Below are 15,460 nucleotides of genomic sequence, written 5' to 3'. Positions count from 1 at the left end.
TCTAAAAGGTACTCTCATATTTATTATTAACTAGGTTTTTGTATAAATAATGTGTATGAATCTTCACTTGCATTTACAATCTGAACGTTCAAAGATAAGTACAAACTGCTTAAACACAGTAGGACATAGTGAAGTTCAGCACAAAAAGATTTATAGTGATTTCTATGGTGGGGACTGTAATATGAATATTTTCTGTAAAGCAGGCTGAAAAACAGGAAAGAAGTTAGGTTTTTATCCTTCTTTCAAAGTCACTTCTCTTCCGACACTCCAAATATTGTCAAATTCCAGGTCTAGAAATCTATTTTGACTTCCTTAGAGAAGCTGCATTAGACTCACAGAGGAGGACAGTCTGAGAAGTGGCGACTCTTAGATGAGTCAAATTGCTTACTGTGATGGCTCTGGGTGGTTCTGTCCTCTCTTGCTTGGACCCCTGCTTGAAAGAGAATATAGAAATGTTATATGCAAGTGTGGCCTTCTGTAAAAATAGAACTGCAGAGTTCTCACTATCATCTTCCATCTGTCCATATCTCTGTTCTGCAGTTTTTAGTACTAATCAGTGATGTCTGAATACCACTTGGGGCCCTGAAAAATTTAGTTACCTGTATAAAGGTACTGCTTAGTCCTCAAGCTTACATCATAGGGCAAATGTGTTACCTAAACATCTGAAAATGGCAATAGAACTTGAATGATGTTAACACTGGCTCAGATCTTCTCTTTTCACTGAATAGGATGATGTCCCTGGAAGCTGGAACAAACAGTGCAATTCAGCAAGGCCTTTAATGTGATCTATGCTGCTTAAGATCACTGTGCTATTGGCAAAGGTATTAATGAGAATGAGCTTTCAAGTTCATTGCCACCTGGACTTGCATCTGGCATCTCTGAAGGCAATGATCCAGAGGGTTCTGCGTGTTTTAAAACAACAGGCATTGCTTCCATATATAGCATACAGCTACTTCTCCTTTTAACAGCTAAACCTCCATTGGCCAACTTCCACTGTTATTTGCCTGCCTCTAAGGATGATAGAGTGATGTTAAAGTCATAAAGATATCATGTTGGCTACAAACTAAAATAATGGAAAAACAAAGCAAAGGAACATTTTTGGAATGGTCCCAATCTCTTTGGCTCCCTCTCTCACTTAATCCTGATAGGAGAAAATAAACTTGGAGAAAGAAGTTCATACATCTCTTTCTTTTTCTATTGTTTTTATAGACTGTAGAATTGTCTGACTGGCTAACACTCGGCTGAGCTCTTGGCAACGTGATATAATCTTTCTACAGAAAACACTGGCAGTGTACCAGCTGCAAACATTGCTCCGTTCAGTTCAAAGGTAGGAAATGCAAGCATGGATGGGTAAAACTGGGTCCAAATATAACTGCATTTTTCACTTATTTAGAAGAAAAAGTAAGAATTCCTATTCTTTCTGCTGCTTCCAAGTAAGATCCAAATCTGCACAAGACTCACTTTCACATCAGAAATTGAAGCAGATGTTAGCCTTGTGCAATTTTTGATTTGTTCCTCACAGCTGCCTTTTCAGTCTTGGTACCTGTCATTGGTAACCAATGTGTTGGCCTGAGGCAGCACAAACATTATACTCATGGCATTGACGGATGCTTTCTTCCCAGGAAGGTGAGAAATGCAGTTGCCAGGTGATGATGTGAGTTCTCTTAACTGTCTTTTATACTTTTTATGCCAGAATGCCATTTACCTACACTTTAGCCTCTTCACTCCTATGTATCGAAGGAATTGCATGGGGTATTTTTTGAATGATTGCTTTCTAGGTCTCTGGTTTTGCCTTTGTGTTTCTCTATCCTGTGGAGACCTTTGTGTGCACTCTCTCCTGCCTTCCTCATCTTTTGAATCTCTGTAGACACAGAAGATTTTGGGGGGTGAATGGAGGAATATGAACCACAGTTTTTGCAGCATACTCATCTTATCTTTGCATGTCTTGTCTGCCTAATCTGGAGACAGCATAGTGAACTCTACTATTAGCCCCGACAGTCAAAGGTGCTTCTTGTGTCAGCAGCCTGCATTGAGAGATGGCTGGTTCTGCCCAGAACTGTGAGAGCATTTTCAGTCTATAATAAGATGTCTGTGCAACAGACAGCTTTTTGAAAAGAATAAGCAAGAACCCAGGGAAAAAAAACCCTCCTATATACAAACTATAGAAATGACTGACTAGTGTTGAAAGATCAAACAATTCAGCATAAATTAATAGTGAGATCCTGAATAAGAATGTTCAGCTCTCACAGTATCTTCTCCAAAAGCTACTGACATAGGACAAAGCAGAGAAAAAATTATATCTGTATGTAAAGCACAAGGTGAAAGATAATTCATAGAGAGGGACAAAGAAAACATGAAGATAAAAGGGGCCAGACATCAAAATCTGTGCAGAAGAAAATTTAAAAGTATAAAGCAGTGATGACAATATACAAAGGCAAACCTGTGAAGGTATGGAGAAAACTGTAATGGAAAATGCCCTATCTCTAGGTTAATTATAGCCTAAAAACCATTATGTCAGAGCAGGCAGACAAGAAAAGAGAAGGAAAGCAATTCATCACACTGGGGACACAAGCAATTAGTTGAAGGATGAGGTTTTGCATAAATATAACTAGTGCAGAAAAACAAAAGGTTTGTAGAGTGCGCACTAGCACAAAGTATAAGGACAAGTTAGCAGAATAAAAACAAACAGGTAATTGAAGGCCAAACAGAGAATGGTGTACGGTTGATTGCTCTAGCCTGAAACAGCTTTCTGTTTTATTCAAGAAGCAGACCGCAACTAAGCAAAGCCAAATTAAAATTTAACTAAGAACATATTACCCATAGAAGGACGTATATAAGATGTAGCAGAGCAAGGAAAATGCACAGCCTGAAATTTCAGGTGCTGTGGAAAGTGAAGGAACCATCCCTTTCAGCTAAAATGAGTGAATTCATGAACTACTGACACTAAACTTAGGACAAATGATTCATGTGATAGGCACTGAGGCAGAACAAAAGCATTCGGCATAGCCAATGTGCTGCGGTAGCCTGCCAGCAGAACTCCTGCAGTATTCATCTGAGGGACTGTGACACCCTCCAGCCACATTATACCTAGAGAAGGATGCAATACTTCAGCAACCACAGTACCTTTCCTGAAGTGTTCAGAGAACTAAAGCAAAAAAAGCCCAAAACCCAAAAAAACCCGCCAAAAACTGGCAAAGAAAAGAATATTGTTCAAGTTGGAGTCCTCATGTTGGATGAACAGCAAGATAGCCTTTAAGAAACCAGTGCAGTTATGTTTTCTTAAATTCAGGCAACTTGCATATTAAGAAGAGCCCACCACCAAGTATTTACAATACAAAATTATTAACTCATAATGCAAAAACATTTACATAATCAACATTTATTTCCAAAGGTAGATATTGGCAAATAACACTGTATAAGGCAAGCAATTACCTGATAGAGGCTTTTGAGATGATCTGTTTACAAATGTTGAGAAAACTGTTTGCAGTCTATTAAGAAAACTGATCTCAAAATGTGTCAGAAGCCTCACAAATATATTGTAAATCAATATTCAACAGATATTTCAAAAATAAAATGTGTATAACATTACCCTGGAGTGTTGCTACTATAACAGGTAGTGATGAAATATCCCTTACCATATGGAAATATTATGATGTAAGTGAAGGATTATTCATACATTATAGTGCTGTGAAATGGGCCTTGGGCCCTTCCTCCTTCAAAGACTGCTTGGCAGCTTCTGTAGGAGGCTCAATATTGCCAGTAGAAAAAAGATAAATGCAAATTAGAAAGCTCTAGCTATGTTGTTTCCTTGAAAAGGGCTTTAAAACAAAGCTGTTTGTAAATGAAACATGCTCCTGCAGGGGATTCTCAGAATATTCCACTACAGAGTTTGATGACCAATTTCCACCCTGCCCCAAGGTGGAAAAATATGCAGAAGGCAAAACCCACTGCACATGGCAAGATGAGCTGCCAGAAAGTAAATGGGCGGGGACTAGCACCTCTAAGATATTCCTCTAGAAACAAATCATACTCTTAAGATTAGCATTATGGAATAAGTCCTCATTCAGAAAACAGTGCAACAGCTAGGGTTACCGACTAAACACCCTTGTGTACCACCAAGTGATGGAAGTTTGTGAAATAAATTGTTCTGTTGAACTTCATTTGGGAGAACAGCATCCAGAAAAACAGATCTGAAGAACCTGACTTGGGAACAAGCCACTTGCAGTGTATATACAGCAAGAAAGGTAAGTAGTGTAAGCTAAAGAAGAAAAAAAGACTCAATAAATTGTAGTTTCTGGTTTTTTCTGTGTGCAAACAAGCCACTTCTTTACAGTGTTCTGTGCACAAAGCACAAGCTATAACCTTAGCTGGGCAAGTGGCTGGCATAGCATATCTTTATTTTCCCGTCCAGCCCCACATACAGGTCATCTCCAAAATGTACTCTGCAACAGTGGCAGCTGTAAGAATGTGAAATTTCTCTTTGTAGGTCTTGACAAGACTGTTCTTCCAGAAGTGACAGACCATTTTTCCAGGTTCACCACCTAATTTTAAATAAATAATTCCTAATCTGCCTTGTATGCAGATTAATATGCTTCCCAGACTTTTTGAATGACTCAGATACCCATATCTCTTTTTAATGATTATAAATTATCAGGGAATCTGCAAGGTTAAGGATAGAAAAGAAATAATAGGTGGCACAGACTTTTCCTTCACCAAGGCAGAATTATATTTCAAAATGCAATGTGTAGAACTCTGTCCAGCTTCCTACCAAATGTTATGTCACACAAGCCAGTGATTTTTTGAACACTGTTTTTAGCAGCGTTTTCTTAAAGGTTAGGTTGTCTGTTTGTCTGTTAGCTTCCAGCTGAGAGCCAAAGGACAGAAGAAACAGATTAATACTGAGGGGAAAGAGTAGCTAGGAATTATGAGTGAGTCTGTGGGAGCAGAAGCAACATGGATAAAGGTGAGGTTGTAAAGGGAAAATGAGAAGCTGGGTTTATTGCTGAATAACAGTATATAGAAATTTTGAAAAATAAAACAAAACCTCAGGCTTTATTATTTCCTCTACTGCAGATGCTACAGTGCAGCAGCTATTAGCTAACACATACGCCACTGCCTCACAGCTGTATGCCTCCACCTATGCCATGACCAACTGTTTTCAAGAACAAAATTTAATTCCTTTCTATGACAAATTATTACTTTTTTTTTTACTTGGAAAAAAATGCCAAACATTAAAAAAAAATTGTGATCTAGGGGTTATCACTTGCTGGTATACCATGATTGCCATATTCTGCTCAGAGTAATACTTGTACTTTTCTTTAAGAAAGGTATAATTATTTGATTATAATGAAGCCAGATCTATTCTAAATTGCAGATTGATTCAGGAAAGAAGACTTTTCAGAATGAAATTGCCTTTGTATTCTTTGATGGCTAAAAGATATTCAATTGCTTTGAAATTGCACTCTTGTGAGTACATGTGTATGTTTGTTTACTAACAGTACTACTTTTTCAAACTATAGTGTTTGGCCAGTTTTTTCCCTGATTTCCTGTGGCTAGATTTGATTATGATAACATCTTTGTTTCTCAGCATTTCTATGAATAATTTTTCATCTTATTCATCAATTTACATTAGTCAATACTTAAATCAGTATATGAAATGTTCAAAATTTTCTGTATTCAAGAAATACTTCTCACCTGATTACATGTTTATCTGATGCACATTGTAGTGACCTGCTATATAAGGCTACACTGTCAGGCCTTCAATCTGTGATGTTAAAGTCGCAGGAACTTTCTAATTTTTTTAGAGGAAGTTCCTACACAGTACCTCTACAGTGGTAGAGAAACAAATCCTGAACGTGTAACAGCATGACTCCAGCAGTTAAAGTAGATGTGATCATTTTCTCTGGCTGATGGATCTGACCACAAAGATGTCTGCAAAGCAAATCTCCTCTCATACAGAAGTTCTAAAATTATTTCAGCAAGGCTTTAAACACATACCCAATGAGTGAAGATCTGCCTTTCTGTGGGAAAAAAAACCTACTGTGATACAGGTTTGCTAAAAATACATAAAACAGTAACAGAAGAAAAAAGATCTTGTGAAAAGACAAGGGAGATTACTAGCAAGTTTTCTCAACTAAAAAAAGTTGTTCACACACATTATGGTTTTCGGTTTGCTGCTACTTGTAAGAGTTCTAAATTGGAAATAAATAGGAGTTCATCAAAGGTAAAATACTTTTTGCTGTTTCTTTGTTTCATTTTGAAGTTACAAATACAAGGCCATGCTCAACTAGCAATTACTTTCTGTGTTCAGAGCTGTGAAAATGCATTCTTGAGAGAATCTGTCCTCCCACACTTCTATTATTTTTCTCTTTCTTCATGACCCTAATTGCTGGCACACTTCAAAGCTTTATACTAGCCATAAAAGCAATGCAGGAGGTCAGGTCACCAAAATCTGTTTATGCATGGATAAAGCACGTGAAATTTAATACATTTTTCCAGCAGAAGGTTCCTGCTCATAACACTTTATTATGTTTTAATTTCACTTCATGATAGTTAATCTATCCAACCATCCCACTATGATCAAATTTCATGCTGATTCTTTTTTATTTTTTATTAGCCCATCCTTTCCTTTAAGGTTGATTGGGTTTTCTGCACTAAAAACTCTTTTTAGCAGTATTATTCTGAAAGAGTTCATTATCTCTTTTTACTTTACTCCTTGTACTTTTTAAACTGGCCAATGTCAGCAAATAAATGATGGAAAACATAAAGCTTCTTTTGCACAGCAATTAATGTAATTTCATTTTCTAATATGAAAGTCTCAGTGAACTTAATAGTTCAATTTTTATTCCACCTGTTAGCATTACTCTTTAATGTTTTATTGTCTTATGCTCAGGAAATCAGTGACCAATCTAGGGAACATTTTGAGAGCTAGCTGGCCATTGTTTTCTTCTGTACTTCATGAAAATTATAGGGAAATAAACAAAAAATACATTAATGTTTCTGTTTTGCTTTGGCTTTATAGGTGCACATGCATTTGCAATCATACATAGGAAAGTCCAGAAAAGTCAAAACCACAATGAAATTTTTTCTTTGGGTACCACTATGAAGCAACAGCTGTAGGGGTAAATGGCATCATTGACACCGGCAGTTTAAAGCTTTATGCTATGTGATGTACTACTTCGGTAATGTTACATGCAGCTCCATACCACAGTGAGTATCTGGTCTAAAAGCTGATGCACACATCTGAGGTACATTGTTCCTGAGTGCAAGTGCTCACTTGTACCAAGGAGCTGATGTTCAAGTGGCCATGTGAGTGCTAGAATGGTTGTTTCCCCAAGAGTTTATATATTCCCTTGGAGTATAAAGAGGGTCTTCATTTTCCTTGTACCTTAAGTTGGGTAACTTGTTCTTTCACTTTTCTGTTATAAAATAAAATACCTGGAGAGGAGCTGATGGGGCTTTTGGTGAATCATACAGTCTATTCCCTACCCTGGGACAGGAGCATTCTTGAGAAATGCTTTTCCAGTTTCTTTTAAAGACCTATGATGACAAAAGCCACACTGCATTTTCAGGTAGGTCACGTCAGAACTTCACTATTATTACCATTAGACAATTTTCCTAACTTCTAATGTAACTCTTTCTTTGTAATTTAAGCTTTCTACTACAAGCATGGATAAGAGGTTATAATTTCCTGTTTGAAGTTGCTTTTAATAGACTATAACTTAGGGAGTCCTTCAAGCATTGAATTAATGGATATTGTGGGATGGATGTTTTCCATTGAAAATTGGCATTTTCCAATGCAAATTAGTTTAATTAAAAAAAAAAAATCACAGTCAGATGCAATTATTTAATACATTACACAGTTCTTTAGCTCATAGCATATAGCTTCATATGGTGTAGATAGAGCCACTGAGATAACTGCAGCAATATTAAGCCAGACTAATAACAGAAACAGAACTTGGCCTTGAAAGGTCAGTTCATGTTCTATATATCATATTCTACATATATTCTCTCTATATATCATATTCTATATAGAACGCACTTTATCATCAGGTTCCAAGAAACTGGGAAGTATTATGTTCATTTAAAAATAAAAACAAATTGAAATTCTGATAATAAATTAGAGGAATAGATGTGTTCATAATTGGGTAGTACAGATAGGTTGAACAAGACATTATGAATTAATAGTTTCCCAATGTCAATCCTACTTCTGAACTGAAAATAGGAAGAAGAGTAGCCTCTTCCTAGTCCAATAATATTTTTTTTCTGTTTCCCTACTAGTGTATTCTTGTTGCTGCTATTGCTGTAATGTATTTTGTTGTTACTGTTGTCATGTATTCAGTCATAGCTATCAGTTGTTTCTTAATTTTTTAAGATATGTAATACTCTGAAATAGATCTGCAATGCACATATTATTCTCACCAATTATTATTAAATGCATTTTTGTTTACTGACTGTACATCATGCTGGCATATTTCTGCAAATATAAGATATATATTGCTAATTAGAGAGCTCCACTGGGATGCAAAATGCCAATTTGAAAAGTCACATTATTTATTTGAAATTATTTGTTTAACTGACAATTCACGGACTGGCAATCATTGCAGATTATAGAAGCGCTAGTAAAATGGATTAGTGTGGTAGAATAATAAAAAGAAGGAAGGTTTAGATTAAGATTTTCCCTATTTCTGTCCCTTTGAGTAATTTAAGTAATTTGGCATGTCTCTGACACAGTTCATGATGTGTTTACTCTTAATAATTTTGCCAGCAGCAGAAACAGGAATCCTTACAGTAGCACAATCTCAATTCATTTAAGCTTCATAATGACTCGCTGACATTCACCATATCATCTCCCAAACAAAAGTCAGACAGATAGTTAATTAAAAGAGATTCTAGTATTTATTATTCTGAAGGGGCAGTGTTATAGAAAGCTTTCCTTCAGCTTCCTCCTCAGGTGGAGTTCTCTCTGCTATGATCAAGAGAGAAGCTTTTGGCTTGCTCAGGCTGAGGATGGAGTGTTTGGACTGATGATTGGCAAATAATGGCAGCAGGATGCAGAAAAAAACCCTGTTTAATTTTCTTTCATGGGGTTATTAATACAGCATGGGAAGAAAAAGGGAGAAAATGGCACAGTTTTGTGTACACCACTGTTTAGCACAGTAGGAATATTGTTGTTCAGTAGTAAGATTTCACACTCCTTTTTACTAGGCACCCAGAAAGATTTGACTTTGAGGACTCCTGGTCACCTGTATTACTTGTGAAGAGAAGTCTCCGCTCATTATTCCTCAGCAAAGACACATAGTGAGTTCTGAGAAAAATATCTTGTATCCTGAAAGAAGTGTGTGGTGGATCTTGGCATCTGTGTGAAAAGCATCTTTTTGGGGCCAGCTGGAGAGCCCCGGCAAGCCAGGGGTTTGGCTCGCTCCCTCCTCTGGCTGAGTAGCACAGCCAGCTGCATCTTCCCCACTTCATGGACTGCAGGCCAAAATCTGCTGGGGCCGGCCATAGCTTTATTCTCTTTAACGTACGTGGCAGTGTGAATATGTGTGACGAAAATAGGCACAGTGGGGCTTGCAGCGTAGGGTATTTTCTGTTCCTTTTTGCAGTGCCGGGTATAACTTCTCTGAGACCACTTACCTGATAGGAATAGTGGAGATAGTGGAGTAGAGTCTACGTTTATCCCCTTATTCCCTCAAAGGAAGGCTTACATTGGTTTTGGTTTAGCATAGCTGATGTTTACAGAAGAGTATACTGACTTTCCACAGTGCTATGCATGGCATGTTTTGCATTGGCATAACTGTAAATGCAAGTGCATCAATTCAGGGAGATCTGGGAAGAACAACTGGTATCAATCCCTGCAATTTTTATTTATTAGCTTGAAGCTCCTCTGGAGATCAGTTTCACAGCAGTGTAGATTAGGAATATCGGCAGTGCCTCCTGTTGCAGGACTTTTTAAAGCTTTGCAGGTACAAACAAGTGCCTTTAGCTGCAAGCTACACATTGACAAATACTCCACTCTGTTTCAGAGAAACTTGGATGTACTTGTTCAATGAACATCCTTTTCCACAAGCTTTCACATTCTACTTCATGTCACTTCACTACTTGGATACTTTTATAAAATAGTTCCTACTGTTGGACAATGTGGTAGCCTAATTAGTTTCTTTTTTTTTTAAGTGTTCATTAAGTTTCTAATAGCACATCTTAATGTTGCCACTGTGCACGTTATGCATGTGCAATTCTCACATAGAATCTGAAACTTTAGTTTCTTTGCTTAGTTGTTACGTTATCTAGGGCCCAGTAACAGGTAAAAATAGCTCAGTGTATCTGCCACTTTTAGAAAAGATGAGCCACACATGGCCAAAATCGATACAGACGAAAAATAAATATTTAATAAAGGTACAGAAAATAAATATACTAAAGCAGCTAGCAAAGAAACTAAAAGCTTTCTGTATTTTCATGTGTAGCCTGTAGCTTCTGTTTTAAAATGCAACAAACCATGCCAACGTTCAGTCTCATTACTTCTTGATATATTTGTTTGTATGATAAACAGTGAGACCTACCCCAGAGCCCTTGCTATTATGCACTTCCTGCCTCTGACTCCCCTAAACTCTACTGCCCTTTAGACTCTTACCCTTCATGTAATTTCATCTAAATTTCGCAAAACTGGGTCAGACACTTGTTTTGTTTTGTTTTTAAAAATAAACAACTTTTTAACAGGGATTTTTGTAGTGTTATGGAAAGAAGAGACATTGTATACCATTACTCTTCTCTTTCTGCACCTCTTTGCCAAATAGTGGGCAAAAGCACTGGAAATACTTTTTTTCCTAAAAATCAGCCCTTTCAGAGTCAGCATTATTACAGAACAAACAGTAGTAAAGACATGAAAGGTGTCAGAGGTTGCTTACTTGATAACTCAGTCGGGTAGCGTTGTATTGCCATACCTATCCAAAGGGAGGGCTGCAAGGGATTTTCTGGATGTCTGTTTGTCTCCTGTGCTTAGCTGAAGAGTATTCCTCTCTCAAAGGCACATACAAAATGGGATTTATGTCACCTCATTGTAGCCATATCAAAATCAGGCGTCTAAGCTTGCATCATCTTTCACTGTGGTCACAGATACCTATCAGACGCATCTTAAGAACACATTTTAGGATGAAACCAAATAAAATACACTTTTTCTCTACAGCATCTTTAGTTAGAAAGCCTAGAAAACTAATGGAGAATACTTAACTAAGTGGCTACTGCAAAATGAGTTCCGCTGTAAGTAGACAAAATAAGCAAACTATCTCACTGAGATTTCTAAGTAGACAAAATAATACTGAGTGCAGTATATTTGAAATTTAAATCTCAGTAAGTAGGAAAAATAAAATTAGATCTGTTTCAAAAGTAGGAATACAAGTTATTCAAAGAACACTCTTCTTAAGTACACTTTTGTAAATCATTCTTGTCTTGGTATCCAGTATGAAACTTACACACTACACTAAATGGAAAAAAAGCTTGAATCTAAAATGAGTTGGCTGCCTCAGTGGAAGATTCATCAGTTTTTTTCCCCACTATGAATATAGTTTATAACCAGTTATTCTGAGTATTAAAGCATAAATTGATAAGAATAGGCGAATACTACTTTTTTTGTTTTGTAAAATATTAGTCATTGGATTATTGTATTTCTCGAAGTTGAACTTGCAGCTGGAGGAGAGCAAGATGCTGGTTTGCTTTACCTATTTTTAATTCTAATAAAAACGTGTCTTTAAGTGATCCATGTACTATAAACATTTTATGACAGGTAAATATATTGCAGAAATCATTAACTGCTGTACCTGAAGAGCTTTCACTAGCTTCTAAACATTTGTATGTTCATTTTAATTGCTAACTGTAAGAGAATAATTACTTTAATTTCAAGGAACTATACATAATGAGAAGTGTGGGTTATATAAATCCTCACTGTGCTTTTTCATATGCTGTTTGTGGTTTTTAGGATGTTGGTTTTAGCAGAACATACTTTTTTTTTTCCTATGAAGTCCTTCTAGAGACTAATTCTACCAAATTGTCTAAAACATACATTTTAAAATTGTTAACATATATAGCAGTTTATACTTCATGAAATCATCTGAATCTTGGGGTTTGAAAGATGCAATATAATATAGGAAGACAAGGTACAATAATGGCCATGGCAGAACAGCATTACAGAGTGTACGAGGTCCAGGATGTGACAGTTTCACTTTGTTCAGTGTTGTAGCTGGAAAGAAATTAATTTCTAGCAAACAAATAGATTTCTAAATATTTATAAGCAATCCCCCCCTTGGGGCCTAACTGAATGATCATGGAAGGAATACAAAAAAAAAAAAAAAAAAGACTGAAGAAGTGAGTTGAACAAGAACAAGATAAAAGGATTATACAAGCACAAGAAAAACAATCTAATTTCTCTTGCACAAGTAATTGCAATGTGTAGAGGCTGGATTTTCTGTCCTAGGTGAACTGGTGAGTATCTGACACTATCTATGCACCATACCTCCCACCCAGAATTGACAATTTTTTTCCCCAGTTCCACCAGTATAAGAATACCAGATCAAAACAAACATCAGTGACTTGAAGACTCAATAGACAATTATAACTGACTGGAGGATGATGGGAGAAGAGGGCTAACCATGGTGGGTACTGTGGGGCAGGTGGGTGCTACAGGGTACCTGCAAACTTCCTTCTGATGATTACTTGGTGATGTGGAGGTTGTGCGCTGGCTCTGTCACATACCCCAGTTCTCTTTGGAAAGAAAGCCTGGCACTTGCGCAGGGAGGAAAGAGGTCAAGTTCAGTTGTTGCAACTGGAAGACTAAGACCAGCGCCAGGAATGGGGGATACTTGCTCCAGAGGCAGAATTTAACCAGGGTATGAATGGCAGGACCAAAACTGTGGCACACATTACAGAGCACATCAAGCTGCTATCTTCTTACCTCACTTGGGTAACCACCTGGGTCCAGTTAGGTGCATTTGAACTACATCTGCAAAAGCCCCCTGGGTCTCCCAGGCTTCACAACACAATCTGAGCTTCAGGAAGGTGATTCAGACTTAGAGAATGAAACACCTGGAAAAGCTCCTTGGAAGTCTAGCGCACAAGAAACCTGCAAGCTAACTGGATATCAACTACTAAAATGCACCAATTACAGGGACATCTGATCTCTTAGCTCCTGCTATCTTGGCTGCGTGAGTCAGAGCAACACATAATTCTCTCTGATGCCCACTAGAGCAATTACTGAGAAGAGGAAATGTAGGTCATGCATTTTGCTTGACCTGAGGGAATTCAAGCAAATCTTCTGGGAGCGTGCTGCAGCTGAAAGGCTAGGCAGGCTAAGGGTATCCTCCACGCAGTCTGCTGGGGTTGCAATGAAAAATTCACAGAGTTAACAAGATTAGGAGGGCTAGAGATTAGGAGGACTAGAGGGAAAGCAAGAGAAAAGAAGCCCGATAGTGTGGCTTTCTGGGTTCAGGTAAGCTCAGGGTTCTGGTTGCTGCTCCATAGGCTCTTTTGCACTGCAAACCCTGTGAAGTGCGACTCAAAAAATAGCCGTAGGACCAAACTTAGAGACTCTACTTTTCAGATGTATGTCCCGAATCACTGGACTGTTCATGCCCACTTGCTCACTGCTCTCTGAGTCCAGGTGTCTGTTGTTCCCTCTCACACAGTGGCAAGACTGGCAAGGTTTCATTGCTAAGGCAGAGGGGAGCTGGTATGAATCCCAACATGTTTCATCTCTAGCTCTCATAACTTTCTTGTGGACAGACAGGGGAGGTCCTCCTTGTGCTAAATGAAATACATTAAATCACAGAGCATGCCACTGAGATTTGATGACATAAATCATTCCTGGAGATGAGTGAGGAACTACTTTGAAAGATTAATATGCCTGGTATCTTATCTGTAATCTGTAAGGTTAAAAATGAAAGACGTTCCTTTTCCTCATCGCATTGTCTCCTGTACTATTTGCCTATTTTATGTAACGTTTCTCACATTTCCACTCCACAAACTTTCACGTCAAATGTAAGCCTGTTAATCCTTGCTAGAACAAATACTTTATCATACTCTAAAAGTCTTAGAAGTTGGAGTGACTTGGACTTATGAAATTAAAAGGTACTGAGATGCATGATGTTTACAATTAAAATAATTATTTTAATATATTTTTCAGCTTACATAATGCAAGATGGGCTTCTTTCCTTTGTGGATAATAAAAGCTGGGTTTTTTAATTAAAATTTGTCCTTGCTTCTCTTCTAGTGAAAATGGCCCATTGTAAATGCATAAATACAAATAGGCTCTTCCCCATGCACTGATTGTGCATATGTTTAGTTAATACATTACATTTTTGGTCAAGTTTACCTAAGAACCTTGCAAAATTAATTGTTGAAATAAATTCTGTCTTACCTTAAATTATGCTCCAAGTATTAACCTCATATTCCCATTTTGACTAAACATGCCATCCTTTTGCCATATAAGCCTGCATAAAGAGATTTTTATTACAGCAAATGGGCACTGAAGTGCATAGGAGCTTTTGAAATCTCCATCATGGGAGGTCTTTAAGAACAGGTTCAGCAAACATCTGCCATGTACTGATCCTGCCATGAACTAGAGATATAATCATATAACCTCTTGAGGTCACTTCTAGGCAATGAGTCTATTTGATATGTGACTGGGACTGCTCCATGCATGAACTGTGTCAAAACTGTCAACACTGTGTACGTACGTGAACTATTTAATAGGAATATAAGGCGTGGAAGGAGAATTTAGGTAATGGATGAAAAAGAAATATTTCTAGATCTTCTTTCTTTCTTTCCCTGCAGAAGGGAATCCTGCAATTGTGCTGTATGGGAAACTCATTCCAAGAGGGTGGGGAACTCTGCAGTTTTTCAGTATCTGGTGAGGGTCATGTTTGCCCCATCTGCCTATGATTTCTGAGGATGAAACAAGCATTCAGTAATAACCATTCTTTTCTCACTCATTTCATGTTGTGCTAAGGTGGCTCATTGAGACCAAGATTTCACATGAAGCATTCCCAAATATTTTGCAGAAATTATTTATAATCTTGGCAATAAGTATTTCTTTCATGTGGTTGTTTGGATATTTCTATGTCCTAGTGTCAGTGTTAAATACCTATAACCCATCAGTCAGTCGATTGGCATCAACTGGCACATGGCTGCAATAAGGGCCTTGTGAAAAAAGGTTTTTAATATTATAGTAATACTTCTTCCATCTGTGAATCTCAAGACATGATACACGAGAAAGCATCTTCAGTCTGCATATGGAGAAACCAACACTTAGATGGAAGTGACTTGTTCAAAGTCACCAAGTAGACTTGCAGCAGAATTGGGAATAGGACCAGATTTCCCTGATCCCCAATTTAGTATCTGATTAACTGAGCTACGCTCTTTGCCTTGGTAACGGTAACTGTAGTATCATCTTGTATAAAGTTCTTTCCCATTG

The sequence above is a fragment of the Haliaeetus albicilla genome, chromosome 18 (genome assembly GCF_947461875.1).
Source record: "Haliaeetus albicilla chromosome 18, bHalAlb1.1, whole genome shotgun sequence".
NCBI lineage: Eukaryota > Metazoa > Chordata > Aves > Accipitriformes > Accipitridae > Haliaeetus > Haliaeetus albicilla.
Note: the sequence above shows the minus strand (reverse complement) of the source record.